Here is a 17,330-nt window from a genome sequence, read left to right as displayed (position 1 = left end):
CGTACTCTAGCATCCCATAGAAATGCGGACGATTCGCAAGTGTTGGTACCCCTCCTCGTAGAAGATTGGCAGGCCTGTGTATCAGCTGATGTAAACAAAGCGCCATTTTCAAACAGTTCATGCTGGAGTGTACACGCTTCTCGCAGCTCAACACCACCATGGCTACCAGGGACCTAAAAGGCACACCACTCTCTTACGCCCAGAAGTTGTATCTCGTGAGACAAATTAGAGATCACCCTGTGGTACACACGAAACCTTCAAACTAAACTAGTATACTGGAGAGAAAAGCCGCGTGGGAGACAATAAAGAACTTCAATGTATGTTTCTCCACGGCGGAGCCCAAGAATACTCATCAGCTGAAGAAGACTTGGGAGTACTTAAAGAATAAGTAAGTATAAAAGTCCAAACGACTTTTAATTTGTACGGCGCCTCATTATATCAAATATTAGAGAATATATTTAAGAAGTAATTATGAAACAAAATACGTCTGATAAAATACTGCTAAAATGAAGAAGAACGTACTGAAATTGCATGAATGTTATCCCTGCACGAATATTAAAGCAGCACCGTTTTAGTGTTGCCATATTTTTTTTTTCTGCGTGCTCATTGGCAGATGTCTGGTAACATAATTAGGTAAATAAATTGGGTGCCCATCTCGAACGCAGTTCATAATAGGCTAAATCGCTCCAAGGGGAAGATTTGTGATAGTTGCCTCTTCATTCACTTGTTCTGCAAATCCTCTTTTCTTAGATTATCATATATCTAAATATGAAATTGCATTTTTTTTCCAAGCACACAGTTAAATGTATACAAATCACATACTCATCAAACTTGCGCGGTTACCAACCTTTTTTTTTTTTAAGACAAACGTGACAAAATAACAGCTTTGTTTTTGTAAGCCATGACACCCAAGAAAATCTGAACTGTTCCTATGTGGATTGATGAGCAGACACCTCTTCCCCGCTTTCCTGTACAAGGCAACAGCTCGCCGGTTCACCCACTGCTTGAGCTGCTCTGCCTTCCTTTGTGTCCCGGTGTGAGACAGCTACTTTCTTGAGATAACACAGGAGAAGAAGAGACTTGACACGGAGAGTTCCCGTGATGGAGACGTAGACATGCGGGACTCCATCTCTCCGGGCAAGCGTGGGCAGCCTGACATGCCCCCTGATGACAGCCCGGAAAGGTCCCGCTGCTGCACTGCCCAGGATCACCCCCAAGCCCTGGACGAGTACATTAAGGCCTCGTTCCTGCTCCGAGGTACGAAAGGGAGGCGTCTCTTCGCCAACCCGGCCAAGGTTTCCCGTGTCCTCCACGACTCCGGCTTTGGGAAATACATCCTCGAGGGGGAGACCCGCTCCCTAGGCAATGGCTCGTCCTTAATACTGGCGGTATGGGCCCACAACCTCCCCAAAATCTCCATGTTACAGCTGTCCTCCTTCAACCTAGGTGAGTGGCCTGTTACCTGCCGTAGAGCAGACCGGCACAGTGGTACTTACCACTACGCCAAGGTGGGACCCCTGGCAGACGACACCACCCTTGAGGAGGTCCGGGACGGCTTCCGTGTCCTGGAGGGCAATGAGGTGGTGGAACTTGGCTTCCACCCCATAGCCTGCCACGCTTCACCACTGGGAAGTGGCTTAGACTCAAGGTGAGAGGTTCCCCACCCAGCAAGGTAGCCATTGACCAGTTGGTGTACTACCCACTCTCCATTCTCCTCCCCATCCTGCGCTGCCCAGGGTGCCTTATGTTAGGGCACTCCATCAATACCTGCAGGTTCTCGGTCCACTGTGCCCGCTGTAGTAGCTCCAACCCCTTCCGGAAAGGCGACAAGGGCGAGGTATGTGACAAGCCCTTCCACTGTTTCCAGTGTCGGGGTTCCCATGGGCCCCGGTCACTCCATTGCCCCCACAACCTCCATGCCCAGCAGCTCTACACCTGCCTGGCGAGTGACGGTAAACCCCTCCCTGAAATTAACAAGCAGCTGAGGGCCCTCCAGTTGCCTCGACCACAGCGGCAGACTCCTACACCAGCCGCCCCTGCTCCTACCATCCCAACCCGCTCGGCTGCTCGGGTTGTTGAGCCAGGGTGTTCCTTCGCCTCTGTTGCCACAGGGAACAGGTTTGCTGCTCTACAAGATGCACCCAATGAAGTTGCTACTGTCGCCCAGGAAGAGGAAACCATGCCTACTTCTCACATCCCTACACCACCTGCTACCCGTGTTGCCCACCATCGGAGGAAGCCAGGTAGGCGTTCGGGTGTACAGCCTCCTCCATCCACCCCAATACCTTGATGCTGAGCCCGGGCTCCTGCCTGTAACAGTTGAGGCCGAGGTCTACCACCCTCCCAGAAATGCTCGTCACCCAGAGACACCCCGCCATCATCCTCATCAAGCACCTGGCCAGTATTCTAACTCACCTCCACCTTCTAGACCCTCCTCTCCACCCCAGGACTCCACCAAGCCTACAGCCACTGACTACTTCTTCCTCTGTATCTGAGCTCCTCCCCAGCATCCTCGACCTCATTTGGCATGGCTACCACTTCTACCAGAAAGGAGTGTCTTTCCCGGACATCATCACCACCCTCTGGCCCTCTGTCTCCACAATCCTGACTACTCTCTTCCTGTAATGGCCCTCTCCTTTATGTTGTGGAACGCCCGATCCCTTCTTCGCAAAACTCAGGAACTCCTAACCTATTTAGGTGACACCCTCCCGTCTGTGGTCGGCATATGTGAGACCTGGCTTCCCCATCTTTCCTTCTCCTTTCTGGGCTACAGCATCATCCGCAAAGATCATGGTCAAGGACGTGGAGGAGGAGTCCTTCTCGCCATCCATGACTCCCTCGTCTCATCGCCTCTCCCTATCCCCCAGTCTCAAGATGGGCGTCTGGAGGTTGTTGCTGCCAAGGTTGGACTTGGTGGTAGCTGGCTCACGGTGGCAGTCTGCTACAATCCTGGGGGTGCAGCTATTTACCGAGAGTTTCTGCGCTACTTCTCCACCCTGCAGCCTCCAGTGCTTATAATGGGGGACTTTAACGCCCATCATACATGTTGGGAGCCTGACCTGCCACCTCACCATCACAACACCTCTGGCAACGCTCTCTTCCAAGCCTTGCTAGATCTAACACATGTATCCCTCCTCAGCCCTCCCGGACTAGCGACCAGGTTTCATCCTCATACTGGTGCCACCTCGGTGCTTGACCTGTTCCTTGGAGACCCTACCTTCAAGGATTCCACCTTCCGCACTGGACCTTACATGGGCAGCAACCACCTCCCTCTCCTCGCCTCCCTCCCACAAGTCTCCCCACGGCCCCAACCTGGCTGCATGCCCCGCTGGAGGCTCAATTCTTCTGGCTGGCCCCAGTATGTGGCTGTGCTTCCCTCCTCACTGGACACCCAACATCTTCCCCTGGATGAAGCCGCAACAACCATTGCTGGGGTGCTATCCGAGGCTGGCACAGCTGCCTTCCCACTCACCATTCGTCGTCATCCACGCTGCCCTGGGAAGCCCTGGTGGGATGCAGCCTGTGCGCAGGCAGTACAGGACCATCGCCAGGCTTGGAATCAGTGGCGTAGGACCCCCACTATCCAGGCTGGCCATGTTTACCGCTGCCTGGACGCCATCTGTGCCAAGACCATCCTCAAGGCAGAGCGGAATGCATGGGACCTGCACTGCTCCACTCTTTCCTTCCGCTCCTCTCCCAAGCGTACCATGTCCTTTCTCCACTCCATGGAGGGCAAGTTGGTATCTCAGAACATCTCATTTTCTGATGATGATTCTACCCCACTGGCTGACCCTGAAAAAGCAAAAATCTTGTCAGAACACTTCCACCTCAAGATTGGTTTACCTCCTCCTCTTCGTCCGCCTCCAACCCTTACTTCAGTTATTGAAACTGCCGTCTCCTCTACAGCTCTCCCATCCCTTGCTCAACCATTCAAGCCTCATGAACTCTCCTCAGCCTTAGCTACACTAAAACCCAGAAAGGCGCCAGGCCTTGATAAAGTCCCATACGACTTCATCCGCCATCTCACCCCACCCCTACGTGCCTGCCTCCTACAAATATACAACAGCAGCTGGCAATCAGGGCAGTTTCCATCCACCTGGAAACTCACCATCCTCATCCCCATCCACAAGCCTGGAAAGGATCATACACTCCCCTCAGCATACAGGCCCATCAGCCTCCTCTCCTGCATCGGGAAGCTGCTGGAGAGGTTAGTCAACACCCGCCTCACCTGGTGGTTAGAAGCTAACAACAAGCTAGCAGAGGAGCAGTGTGGCTTCTGCCCTCACCGGAGTACCCTGGATGTGCTGGGGCAAATTGAGTATCACATCTGTGACACTTACCGCCAGCGTCAAGTCATGACAGCCCTCTTTCTTGACCTGGAGGGCGCATTTGATTCGGCACCACATGAGGGCATCCTGTACAAGCTGGCACTCATGGGCATCACTGGCACCAACCTTGCCTGGGTGCGCGACTTCCTCACCGGTCGCTCATTCCAAGTGGCTGTTGGTGCATCACTGTCACCTTCCCAAGGAATTCATTGTGGCGTCCCTCAGGGATCCATTCTCAGCCCCTTTCTGTTCAATGTTCTTCTCTCTGACCTACAGGTTCCTACCCACTCTCACCTTCTCCTCTATGCTAATGACATTACCATCGTCAGTCGAGCACCCACACTTTCCGAGGCTCAGGATCACCTGCAGGAGGCTGCCACCGCCTTGGGTGCATGGATGACAACCTGGGGGCTACAAGTTAGTGCCTCAAAAACCTCTCATGTGTTTCACCATGAGAAAGCTTCCAACTCCACCTACCGTCACCTTAAGTGGGGAGGCTGTTCCATACTCAACCTCACACGCCCTCCTCGGACTGCGGCTGGATGGCCCTCGCCTCTCCTGGGTAAATCACATCAGTTATCTCCAAACCTCCTGCAACAAACGCCTGGATGTGATGAAGCGAATAGCTGGCATCCGCTGGGGAGCCAGTCATGACCTGCTCCTCCACTACTATAAGACCACCATCAGGGCAAAAATCCAGTATGCCAGCTGCTTCTATGGGTCAGCTTCCTACTCCAACCTCCTAAAGCTTGACCCCATTCAGAACGCTGCCTTGAGAATCTGTATGGGGGCCATGAGATCCTCCCCAGTTGTTTCTCTACAAGCAGAGAGTGGTATTCCTCCACTGTCCACCCACAGACGGATGACCTTGTGCCAACAATACTACAGGATACTGGGTCTGCCTGCTTCCCATCCCCTCTCTACCCTCCACTCCAACTCAGGGGTGGATCAGCAAGCTCCTGTATGGCTCCCCACTGCCCGTCAGCCACTAATAATGCGTGCCCTGCTCAGCCTAACCATTCTCCACTTACCACCACCACCTCCACAGCCTGTCAACCCCTACTGTGAGTGGATTAGCAGCAGCCCACTTCCAACAGCTGGACCGGTCCATTTATCACCACAACCTTAAGATCTACACGGACGGCTCCAGAGATGCCTCCCTGCCCTCCTCGGCAGCAGCTATATATGATGCCAGTACTGCTATCTGTAAGACATGGAGGCTTCCTGAGTACACAGATGTCCTTACCACGGAGCTCTTTGCCCTTCTCCAGGCCCTCATCTACCTCCGCACCTCTCACTCGACGTCCATGGTGGTAATTTACACCGACTCCTGCTCATTTCTCTCTCTCCTCCTATCGCGGCAGCCATCCTCCGCCACAACCCTCGTCCACTCCATCCAGAGCGCCTTCCTCCATCTCCTGAACACTGGGTGGGATATCACCTTCAGTGGGTGCCTTCCCACAGCAGCATCCGGGGGAATGAGGTGATGGATGCTGCTGCCAAGATGGCCTTAACCCATGTAAACATTACCCCCCTACCCCTCCATCCTCATTCTGCCAAACAGCTCATATCTCGCCTCTGCCACTCATCCTGAGACTCTTCACTCAACACCGCACTCCGAATCACCTCTATGGGCCTTTACCGTAGCGACTCATCTCCACAGCCTTGGGTCAGAAAACAGTCCCGCATCATAGATGTAGCACTCACCCGCCTCCGTCTGGGCCACACAAGACACAGCACACCTGCATCGCCTGGGTCTATCACCAGACCCCTACTGCCCCTGGTGCAGGACAGTCGAGGAAACCATCGAACACTTCCTCTTACACTGCCTCCGCTTCCACTCCCATCGTGTTGTGCTCCGTGATCACCTTGTTGCTTTGGGTGTGTCTACCTTTGACCTCCCCATCCTGTTGGCGGTGGCGGGCATCCACTCCTCACACCAAGCTGCGGTTCTCCGCCTCACCTGCGTCTTTCTGAAGAAGTGTGGACAACTTCCCCGCCTGTGATCACCTCACAGGCCTCCACCAGGGCTCATAGGATCTGTGGGATCGTCGAATTCCGAAAACAACAACAACAACAACAACAACATGTGGATTGATTGATACATCTGTTGTTGCATTAATAATGAAATACAACAAAGGAGGACTTGCTGGCCATCCACCCCGTGGGCAAAGACTTGGTTAAAGTATCAAAAGTAGATAGACACTATATACAATAAGAATACAAGTACTTAAATAAATAAATATAGATATTGTACATCTTAATTGCATAAACATCCTACAGTCTGGGAGTGAACTGAGGAGATTCCTTGAGTATATCCCTAACTGAGAGTGGTTGAGTCTAGATGGTCAATGAGGCCATGTCATGTTGACCTTGTGGCCTAAATTTAGCAATGAGAGAACATTCCATGATATAATGACGCAGAGTGTCACATGTTTGGTGCGTAAAGATGTTCTAAAGTTTTGTGGTGGTACCTCCAACATGTTGAAATATCTCTGCACGAGACATCCTGAACATGCTGAACTAAAGGAGGACAGTGAATGTGACGGTCTGAAAATGCTGCCAGGTTATCTACTTCAGCTCAGCCCTATAAAAATTACTCGGGCAAAAAAGGAACTTGATGAGCTGGTAGTCAGCAGAATGATAGTGGAAGACCTGCAACCACTATCTGTTGTGGAAGACAAAGGATTCAGCAGGAATTTAGTTCATGGACTTAACCCTAAATACGAATTGCCCACCCACAAAGACTTACTTATAGACTTATCACTTACAATGTCTTTTAATCTTACTCTTCATTTTGATCGTGAATGAATATGATAAATGCATTAAAAATTTGTTTATTTATATCACTGACATATGCAAATATATAACCCTGGCACTGAGTACACTCTGGGTTATGTTAAAGAGTAGCATTAAGGACTTTGTACATAGTAGCATTAGTGATCAGTTAGAGCTTTGTTGTCATAGGGGCAGTAGCACTAGTCTTCAATATGCACGTGTCTCCCAGAGCTGTGCTTAGACCTATGGGAGACACACTGCATCACATGACAGGGTGGCAATGAGGCTCAAATTAGGCTACAAATACTTTTGGGAAGTCAGTGCTTCCCCTGGTGTGTGCTGTGTGCTGCACCAAGGGGACACACTCTGCATCACTATATCATGGAATGTCCTCTCATTGCTAAATTTAGGCCACAAGGTCAACATGACTTGTATAGTCTCATTGACCATCTCCTAGACTCAACCACTCTCAGGGATATACTCAGGGAATATCCTCAGTTTGCTCCCAGACTAGGATGTTTAGGCAATAAGGTGTGCAATATCTGTATTTATTTATTGAAGTACTTGTATTCTTGTTATGTATACTGTCTACTGTTATATTTTTGATAGTTTAACCTTAAGTCTTTGCCCAGGGGGTGGGTGGCAAGGTCCATCCTCCTTTGTTGTATTTATTTATTAATGCAACAATAAATGTATCAATCAATCAATCATTCAATATCTACATGACTCTACACGCCTCACGGCTCCCAGACTCGCTGGGACTCGTAAAAGGCAGTGTCTGGCGAATCCAGCGCCTGGTAGTCACTACGTGCTGTGTACTCGAGTCCAAGGAGTGAGCGAAGCTCGATTCCCAAACTCACCTCGCACTGGAATTCATCTTGAAATGGTGGTGGGCGTTGAAGTCCCAGGAGGTAGGAGGGAGAAGAAATGGCACTACAATAGTACAGACATCCCGTCATTTAAATCTCAGTGGTGCGGTTTGGCGGTCCGCCAGCAGTCGCCAGCAGATCTTAGCCAGATATAAACTTTTGCCAATCTAGTGAAAGAACTCTCCCCAACTCATCCCTCCGCGTTGTCTCTCTCTTTTGATATTTTATTTATAACATCGTAATCATGATATTCTGTAGCCTACCAAGGGAGAAGAGCCAGAACGATATCTCTGTAAGGGTTGTGGATGAGTCGAGCATGTTGTTGTTGTTGGTTATTGCACTTGCAGAGTTGTGTACAGTAAGAGGTATGCAACTACCATGCAGCTACAGCCATTTATCTCTATGCAAAAGAGTTGTCCACTTTTAGTGATAAAGTCCTGTGTCCTCTCCAGGATTGTTTTATGAAGGAAGAGTCAAATCTTGCTCCATCCAGTAGAACTGCAAGGCCTTGGTCAGATGTTACACACCTAAAGTGGACAGGTTGGACAGAAGGGTCATTCAGAGACTGTGGAAATGAAGGCAGTGGAGAAGGAAGTGTTCAGTTGTTTACTCTTGATGTAGGTGCCACTGACAGTGTGGGCTGTCAGCGAGATGCAGACGGTGTTTATGGGCCTGCAGCCCACAGTGTCCTGTTCTTAGCCTGAGTAAAGCCACATCAAGACGATGTTGGTTGGAGCGTGCCCAAGGTGATGGAGATGTGTCAGATGTGATTGTACCTAAGGCAGTAGTCTGTAGTAAAGTTGTGAGGTCTCTGTCCCACCTCTGTCTATGGATCTTCTTGACGAGTCATCGTGTCTCACGGAGTTCCAGTTGTAGATAGTTTTCTGTATTAGGGGTGATGTTCCTATATAGTTGCCTGATCAGCAATTTAATTGCCTCTGATACCTACATGAGAGAGAATCAACGGTAGAATAATCCACCCTTTTGTCTGCAGATGGTAAAGGAGTGCTTGGATATCATGCAGTAGCATTGTGTAGGTTTATGGTAGCCTGTTACTGATGAGTGCCAGTCCTGAACGAGAGTCACTATAAATCACTACCTTGGTGGGTGCTAAGAGTGTTAAATGCCTCAGTGCATTCAGTATTGCATGGAGTTTGGCAGCCAGGGAACAATGGTGTGGAGAAAGTAGCCAGGTCCTGCAAATGTTCAGGATGGGAAAATATATCGCAGATGAGGTTCTTTCTTTCTGGGGACAATGGGATCCATCAGTGAAAATGGGTGTATAGGGTGCATAGTACAGTAAGGTCTCGGTTTATGTCAGAGTTACGTTCCTGAAACATGACGTAAGTCGATTTTGTACGTAACTCGAGTTTCCGTACATTTCAAAGCATATTATGGAGTTTTCAACCAATCATTGTTTATGGTCATTCAGGTAAGTTAAAGGTTATATTGTTATATTATTTACAAGTATGTAGGAATATGAAACACAAGCTTGTTTTTGTTGTTGATTAGGGCCACGAACGCGAAGGACTGCAGGTTGCAGAGAGGGGTGGACGCCTGAGGCCGCCAGAAGGGTGGGCAGGTCGAATGTTGACGCCCAGGGTGGACAGCTGGGAGCGTAGTGCAGTGCTGTGGAAGTAGAAGCGTGGGCAGCGGGGCAGGAAATGCAATAGGAAAGGGCAATAGGGATCAGCAGACGGTGCAAGTCAGCTGCGAGTGTCGTGTGGCCTAGGCGAAGGCTCCGGAGTTGTTATTGTTGTGATGGGTGTGCGAGCCCTCAAGGTCATCAACCTCCCCGTTGTCATGGTAACGGGCTTCCCATTTTCTTCTTCCCTCCCTCACACACAGCTGCTGCCTTCCTTCTCATGTCTTTTAATTATGTCCTCATTTTTTCTTGTAGCGTAATGGTTTTCCTTTTCTTAGCATCACTGCTGTCACTAAGAAGTTTTCTCTTTGGTGCCATTGAGCAAGATACTAAGAACTTGAGTTAGTAAACGCAGAAGTAGGATAACACTCTTGCCAGGGGCGACGGTGTGGTGGAAGTGAGGCAGGGTGTTATTGTTTTCAAGCATGAGGCGGGCTGTGTGGCGGGCAACCACCAACAATAACAATAAATCCCGCACTTTACGATTTATAAATTTTCAATTTTTTTAATCTTAAATTGCCTTATAGTGGACTGACGTAACTACGAGTTTGACGTAACTCGAGACCGATGTAACCCGGGACTTTACTGTATTCCTCTTGTTTGGCCAGGTAAAGTTGTTGAGCAAGTTGAGGCGGGTCTATGCTTTTACGAAAGTTGACTAGGTCCAGGAAGATTGATGCAGAAATGTCAACCCATGTTGGGGTGGAGAGACTAGCGAAGTAGAACTGGAGAGAGCAGGGAGTGGAAGTGAGGAGGTATGGAGGAGAACTGTTTTCCAAAGTGATGTTGAGCCTGGGATTGCAAGAATCTCGGTGAGTATTAGAGGGAGTGGGGTGGGTGTTTGTGCAGGGGGAGATTCTGTAGACTGCATTGCACATCTTCATGTGACGGGTATAGCTGAGGGGGAGGAGACCACTTTCTGCATGAATTGAAGAGATAGTGAAGAAACAAATGTCCCAAGGGTTATTCAAAGAGCTGTGTTTTGAATGGTGTTCAGTCTTCTCAGGGTGGTGGGAGATGCTCCTCCATATATAGCTGAACCATATTGCAACTTGCTGTGGATGAAAGTTCTGTAAAATGTGAGGACATCCCTATCTGCTCCCCAGCTGATGCCACAGACCCTCTTCATAACATCACCTTCTTGAGGCAAGATGAGCAAAATGAGGATACATGGTGCCAGAAGGTGAGAATAGGACCATCAAAAATTATTTCCAACAGGCGATGAGAGGTTACATATGGTAGTTTGACATTTCCCGCACTGATAGACGGGAAAGCTGGAACGCATTTCCTGGTGAAGCACATGAGGTAACTTTTGTGAGGGTTGATCTGGAGTCCCAAATCCTTGGTCCACTGATGGAGATGCTGCACTGCTGCTTGCATGTTATCCTGGGTTACCTGAAGTGTTGCACCTCTACATTATTATTATTATTATTATTATTATTATGAGGTCAATGAAGGCGACCCACTGGAAAGCATAACTGCATAAACCCAAAGGCCCAGTGGGCGGCACCTCACCGATAAGTGAAAGGAAGTAACAGGAATGAACAACAGAATAGGAAGATTGGTAGAGATCTAAGAGGTAGTGAGTTCAGAGAGAAGAAAGGTATTCACACGTTTTTTAAATGCTTCAATGTTACTAGAATTAACAATCTCGTTGGGAATTGTATTCCAGAGTCTAGCAGATACTGGGATAAAACACCGGGAAAATTGTGAAGTATTACATCGATTCACAGACAAGGAACGGTCATTCATGATCAAGGATTGTCTTGTAGCACGTGCTGGTAGTGAAGGGGCAGGCAAATGACAATGCAACGGGTGGTTGGAATTAGACATGGTGATGTCATCTGCATATATACTAAGAGGGTGGAGTCAGTTGTTGTGGGTAGATCACTTAATAAAATATTAAAAAGGGTAGGGCTCAAGACTGAACCCTGAGGAACGCCCTTGAGTAAAAGATAGGTAGAGGAGAGGCTTCCACCAATAGAGATAGAGAATGTGCGGTCTACCAGAAAGCTTTGGAACCATCTTAGAAGGGCCCCATGGATGCCAAGTGCTGCCAGTCTGTTGAGGATCCCTCCATGGGAAGCAGTATCAAAAGCGTCCAGTAAGTCAATAAATACAGTCATCATCACAGTCTTGGTCTGATATGTCATCTGGATGGAATGCAGCAGAATCGTGAGGACATCTTTGGTACTTCTTTGTGGACGGAAACCAAACTGATAACTAGGGAGGAGATTATTGTTGTCTAGCCACCACACGTCAGGTATAAACCATTCTTTCCATGACTGTCTTGACACAAGACAGAAAACTTGTCGGCCTGTAAGCACTAGGATGGGTTGGATCCTTTCCTTCTTTTGGGATGGGCACGAGTGTTGCATGTTTCCATATCTTTAGAAAAACCCCTTTACTCCAGCTGGTGTTATACAAGTGTAATAACACTGGGTGAACTGTTATCTTACATACTATACTAGTTAATCTGATTGGTCTATAATCATTCGCATCATCCTTCCTACCTTTTTTAAATATTGGTGTAACATTAGCTAACTTCCATTACTGAGCTATCTCAGCAAACCTAAGTGATCTTTCAAAGATTAACTTAAGTGCTTCAGAAATACTGTCTACACCCTTCCTAAGTACTCTGGCATGTAGCTCATCAGGACCACTAGCTTTCCTATCATCTAGTTCAAGAATAAATTTCCTAATAATTCCCGGTTTTATATCAATATTTTCTAAAGCTCTTAAACTACTCGTCGCACTGTTTGTAACAGGATTTCCTATTCTTTCCCTAGTAAATACTGAAGAAAATTGTCCATTCAATAATTCTACTATGTCTTCATTTTGATCCACTACTACACCATCTTTTCTGAGTGGTCCAATCCTATCCTTATTTCTTTTATCACTGACCTTATAATAACTATATAATTTTTTGGGATCTTTACTCCCAGCTCTAGCTAGTTTTATCTCTGCCTGCCTTTTACTTTTTTTTTTTTATAACCTTACTCAAATCATTCCTGACCTGTCTGTACCTAATCAAATCTACATCTTCCCCACTTTTCTGCAACTCTCTATATGCCCTCTTCTTCTCTCTGATCTGTCTACCTATCTCGTGAGTCCACCATAATGGCTTCCTGTGCGGTTTTATTTCCAAAACTATCTTCCCAGTTTACCTCTCCTAATAACTGACGTAACCTACCATAATTGCCTTTTTTTTTTTTTTTTTTTTTAGACCATGTGGTTTTCTGATAGTTTGGGACTCTAGTCTTATTCATTATATTATCCCTATTGGAATGAATGATAAATCTAATTATATGATGGTCACTGTTTGCTAAAATCTCTCCTACCTCAACTTCCTTTAAACAATGCTCAATATTTGTTAGTACTATATCTAAAACCTTCCTCCCCCTAGTAAGTTTATCTACCATCTGCACTAAATAGTTATCCTGAAAACTTTCCATAAACTTATTTTCACTAGCATCTCCTACCATCCTCTCCCAGTTTACTGACTTAAGATTAAAATCCCTTAAGATAATTGTCTGACTAGTACACCCCCTATTTATCTCATCTACCATAAGGTTTTCTACATCTGCTGACTGGTTAGGTGGTCTATATAAAGCTCCTACTCTAATAACCTTACTTTTGTTTACTCTAACATCCAGCCATAAGGACTCTACTCTGTTATCTACCTTAACCTGACTGGAAATGAAGGATTTTTTTACATAAATAACTACTCCTCCACCTATCCTACCAATTTTCTGGTATAAATACATAATGTATCCATCTACTTCATATTCTTTCCTATTTTCCCTAAATTTTTCCTAATTTACCCATGCCTCTGTGACACATATAACATCTAAGTCCTCCTCAACTATATAACTAGATAACTCGTCCTTCTTGTTCCTAAAACTTCTGGCATTTACATAAAAACATTTAAGTCCTGCTACCTTCCTAGATGCTGTCTCCTTATTTGGAATCCTAATCTTATTCTCTCCTATTTACACCTGGAAATCTTTCTTAATCTTTTCACTATCTCTGTTAATCCTATCTAATTTATGTCTAACATCTTTCTTCTGGAATGCATTTGCTACCTCACCCCCTACACTCCATCCCAACTCCCACCTCCAGACATCCACTCAGCACATCCACACCCTTCCTACTCAGATGCACACCATCCCTAGCATACAAATCCCTTCGCCCATAGAACCTATCCCATACATCCACAAAGCTGACACCCACATCCTTACACATCCCTTTTACCCGACCATTCACACCAATGGCTCTAGACAACCATTACCTGCTAACATACACACGAGGCAAGATTCCTGACACTACACACCACCTACCATTCTCCCTTATCTTGCCTAACATTTCCCGAAATCTTGCCACTAACTCCTCCGACCCACCTGCTCTGACATCGTTCCCACCTATGTGCAAAACTACTACACCCTCCCTCTCCATCCCCCCAACTCTCTTCTGCACCTCCTCACTCACTGCCTACACACCTGCATCAGGCATACACACGTTCGTCCTCCTATCCCTGTCTTTCCCACAGAAAGTGCTATCTAAGTATTTAACCTGAGAGTCACCCACCACACACACCTGAGGTGTTCTAGGCACAACCCTCCTCCTCCTCTCCTCTACCCCCTTCTCTCCTCTACCCCCTTCTCTCTCCTTTCACTCACCATAACCACCTCATTCACTCCACTCACTCTCCCCCTCCAACAAACCGAACCTATTTTCACACTCAACAGGTTTAGTCCTATCTTCCCTAACTGCCTCCGCTTTCTTTCCCCTCGCAACCTGCCATCTCTGCCCATCCTGACTACTATCTTTCCCAGTCTGGCTTGCCTGCTCCCTCTTCCCCACTCTGCTCTTCCCGACAGAGGGCCAAGCCACCCTGTCGCCCTCAGAAGGTCCAACCTTCGGCCTAATTTTTTCCACTGCCTCCCCAAGCCTCTTAACCTCCTCCTTCAACTCAAAGATGAGAACTTCGTTCGCACTTTTCCCCTCACTTAGCTTTCTCATTTCCTCTCGCAATTTTCGGTGCTCAAGAGAAATAACTAAATTCTCGCTCTTGAGCCTACACACCATACACTCAGAAAAATCAACGACCTTCCTGTCATGCCCACACATCTCACACACAACAAACTCGCCAAATCCCACCTCAACACACTCTTTCACGCACTCAATCACACTCTGATATACCTCAGTAGCTACCGCCATACTAAATTACAATCTGATAATTCACAAGAACACTATACGTAGCTAACAAACAAATAAAAATACTTGGTGACGGCGGGGTGGGGGAACCTCGGTGGTGGGGGGCCTAAGTGAGGTCAACTAATCCTCTTTCAAGGTCAACTTGACGGTTACAAGCTTATTCTCCTCGCTCTACCGAAATACTTTTAACTCACAAACACTGATTCTAACCACTATTTCACTCTAATCTAACACTTGCAGTACACACTTTCACTTCACTAACACTCAAAAGCACCACACACAGACACCAAGCACAAACACCACTCGCTAACTATAAAAACAACAACCTAAAACGGAGCGCCGCACACACATGTCCACTCGCCACCGCAGCTACCGCAGTACTTTTTCTAGACATAGAAAAAGCATATGATAGGGTGAACAGAGAAATGGTAGGTAGAGTGCTAGAAAAGATTGGGTTAAGTGCAAAGATAGTTAACATAGTGCGAAGTATGTATGTGGATACAAGAGCTAAGTATAAACTAAGAGATGTAGAAACAGACTGGGTGAAGAGTGAAAGAGGAGTTAGGCAGGGTTGCATATTATCACCAACCCTCTTTAGCTTATATACAGAAGAACTGGCTGCTAGATTGAGGAGAATGAATGCAGGTGTAAATGTGGGTAATGATAAGATATGTGTGCTCTTGTATGCAGATGATGATGTTGTTATGAGTGAGTCGGCAGAAGAGCTTCAGAGTTTGTTTGATGTTGTAGATGGGTATGGAAGAGACTTTGGAGTGAGGTTTAGCAGTGAAAAGAGCAAGGTAATGGTTGTGAATGGGTCAGAGGATGAGAGGAACTCAGCATGGAGACTAGGTGAGAACGAGATGCAACAAACAGATGAATACAGACCATGAATACAAGTACCTGGGGATGTGGATAAGTCCGGTTGGCTGCGTGAAGACAAAGAATGAGAAGATAAGCATGGTGAGTCAGTGGGTAGGTCGGCTAGGAAGTGCAGCAGGGATGAGAGCGAGTAAATATGACGTGCTGCGAGAAGTTTGGAAGAGCGTGGCTGTTCCCAGGGTCTATTAGTAGGGTCGGACGGGCATGTGTGCACCTACTGAGCATCAGCCAAAATGGCGGCAAGTGAGCCCTTGTGGGGCAGTCTCTCGCCCAGTCTGTCTTTGCTCGTCACAGAGTACGGGTGCGCGGCGATCACGGGAGAGAGGGTGGAGGTGGGAGTGGTGAAATGTCCCAGCACCTGAATACCCCCAATCCCTTGATAATACCTGACCTCTGCTTTTCTAGTCTATCTGTCTGTCTGTCTATACTTCCTATAGAATCCGCAACCTTTTCAAATATTCTGTTATTTTGTTTTATTGAGAGAGGGAGAGAGAGCCAAGACTTCTCCTTATACCAGGAAAGTAGAAAATATCCTCTTCCTTAGACCAGCAAGCTTATATGTACCCAACAAGAATTGTGTAACAATTATCAATTGAGATAAAATCAAAACCAAACCGAGGAGAGAGAGAGAGAGAGAGAGAGAGAATGTTTGGAGATGTCTTGACTCTTGAGCGGGCAAAGGCAGACTGGGTCACGCCCTGGACTGTGGTTGTTGGGCTCATTTGTCGCCATGTTGTTTCCCCGCCCACATGCGCGGCCGTCCAACGTACCCTACTATTTAACCCTGGCTGTTCCGAGCATCATGTATGGTATCGATGTGATTGCATGGAATGAAAGTGAACTAGAAAAGTTAGAAATAGGGCAGAATAGAGTTGCAAGAATGGCACTTAATGCACCTAGATATGCAGCAGTAGAGGCTCTTAGGGGAGACATGGGTTGGAGCACTTTTAGAGAAAGATATGTAAAAGCGACCCTACGGTATAATAAGGCTAGGTTAGGGCGAATGAATGATGCTAGAATAGTGAGAAAAGTGTTTCTGTGGAATATCAGGAGTAGCAAGTGGGGGAAAAAGTGTGTCAGGATGGTGGTGAAGAGTGGTCTAATAGCTAGTTGGGCTTTTCAGCAGGTAGAAGGAAGGCACTTAGAGAAGGACTGGAGTATGATAGTTAGAAATGGAGAGGGTAGAGAATGGGGTGTAAGGAAGTGGAGGAGTGAGATAGACAGAGTAGTGAAAGGTGTGGGACTGAGTGACTGGAGGAATAGGATTGAGCAAAAGAGTATCTTGGAATGGTATAGAGAGAAAGAGGCCCCAATGTATGAAAAGTGGTATGATGGAAGCCTTCTCTTCCGAGCTAGGGCACAGTGCATGGATGTGAATGCAAGGAATTATAGATGGTCTGAGTCCCACAGCAAAGTGTGCCAGATGTGTGACATGGGAGAGGATGAGACGGTGGAGCATGTGGTGCTGGAGTGTGTGAAGTATGCCAGAGACAGGTATGAGATGATGCAAGTGGTGCTGAGGGAGCTGGGGCATGACAGAGTGGAGATGACAGGAAGGGAATGGATGGTGGTGCTGCTAGGACTCTGTGGGGAGACGAATGAAAGGATGAT

At 47.3% G+C, this 17,330-nt stretch overlaps 1 protein-coding gene across 1 annotated transcript in view; it reads left to right on the top strand.

The window, feature by feature from the left end:
• The first annotated feature begins 1 nt into the window (after window position 1).
• LOC123517171 (28S ribosomal protein S23, mitochondrial-like) overlaps window positions 2–17,330 on the top strand; it is a 102,879-nt gene continuing 85,550 nt past the window's right edge. Inside the window, exon 1 of the mRNA XM_045277159.1 lies at window positions 2–388. The gene's annotated coding sequence lies outside the window, so the exon portion shown is untranslated. The remainder of the gene's footprint in view (window positions 389–17,330) is intronic.

The sequence above is a fragment of the Portunus trituberculatus genome, chromosome 41 (assembly GCF_017591435.1).
Source record: "Portunus trituberculatus isolate SZX2019 chromosome 41, ASM1759143v1, whole genome shotgun sequence".
Taxonomy (NCBI): Eukaryota; Metazoa; Arthropoda; class Malacostraca; order Decapoda; family Portunidae; genus Portunus; species Portunus trituberculatus.
The sequence above is the reverse complement of the archived record's forward strand: the minus strand, read 5'-3'. Positions and strand labels throughout refer to the sequence as shown.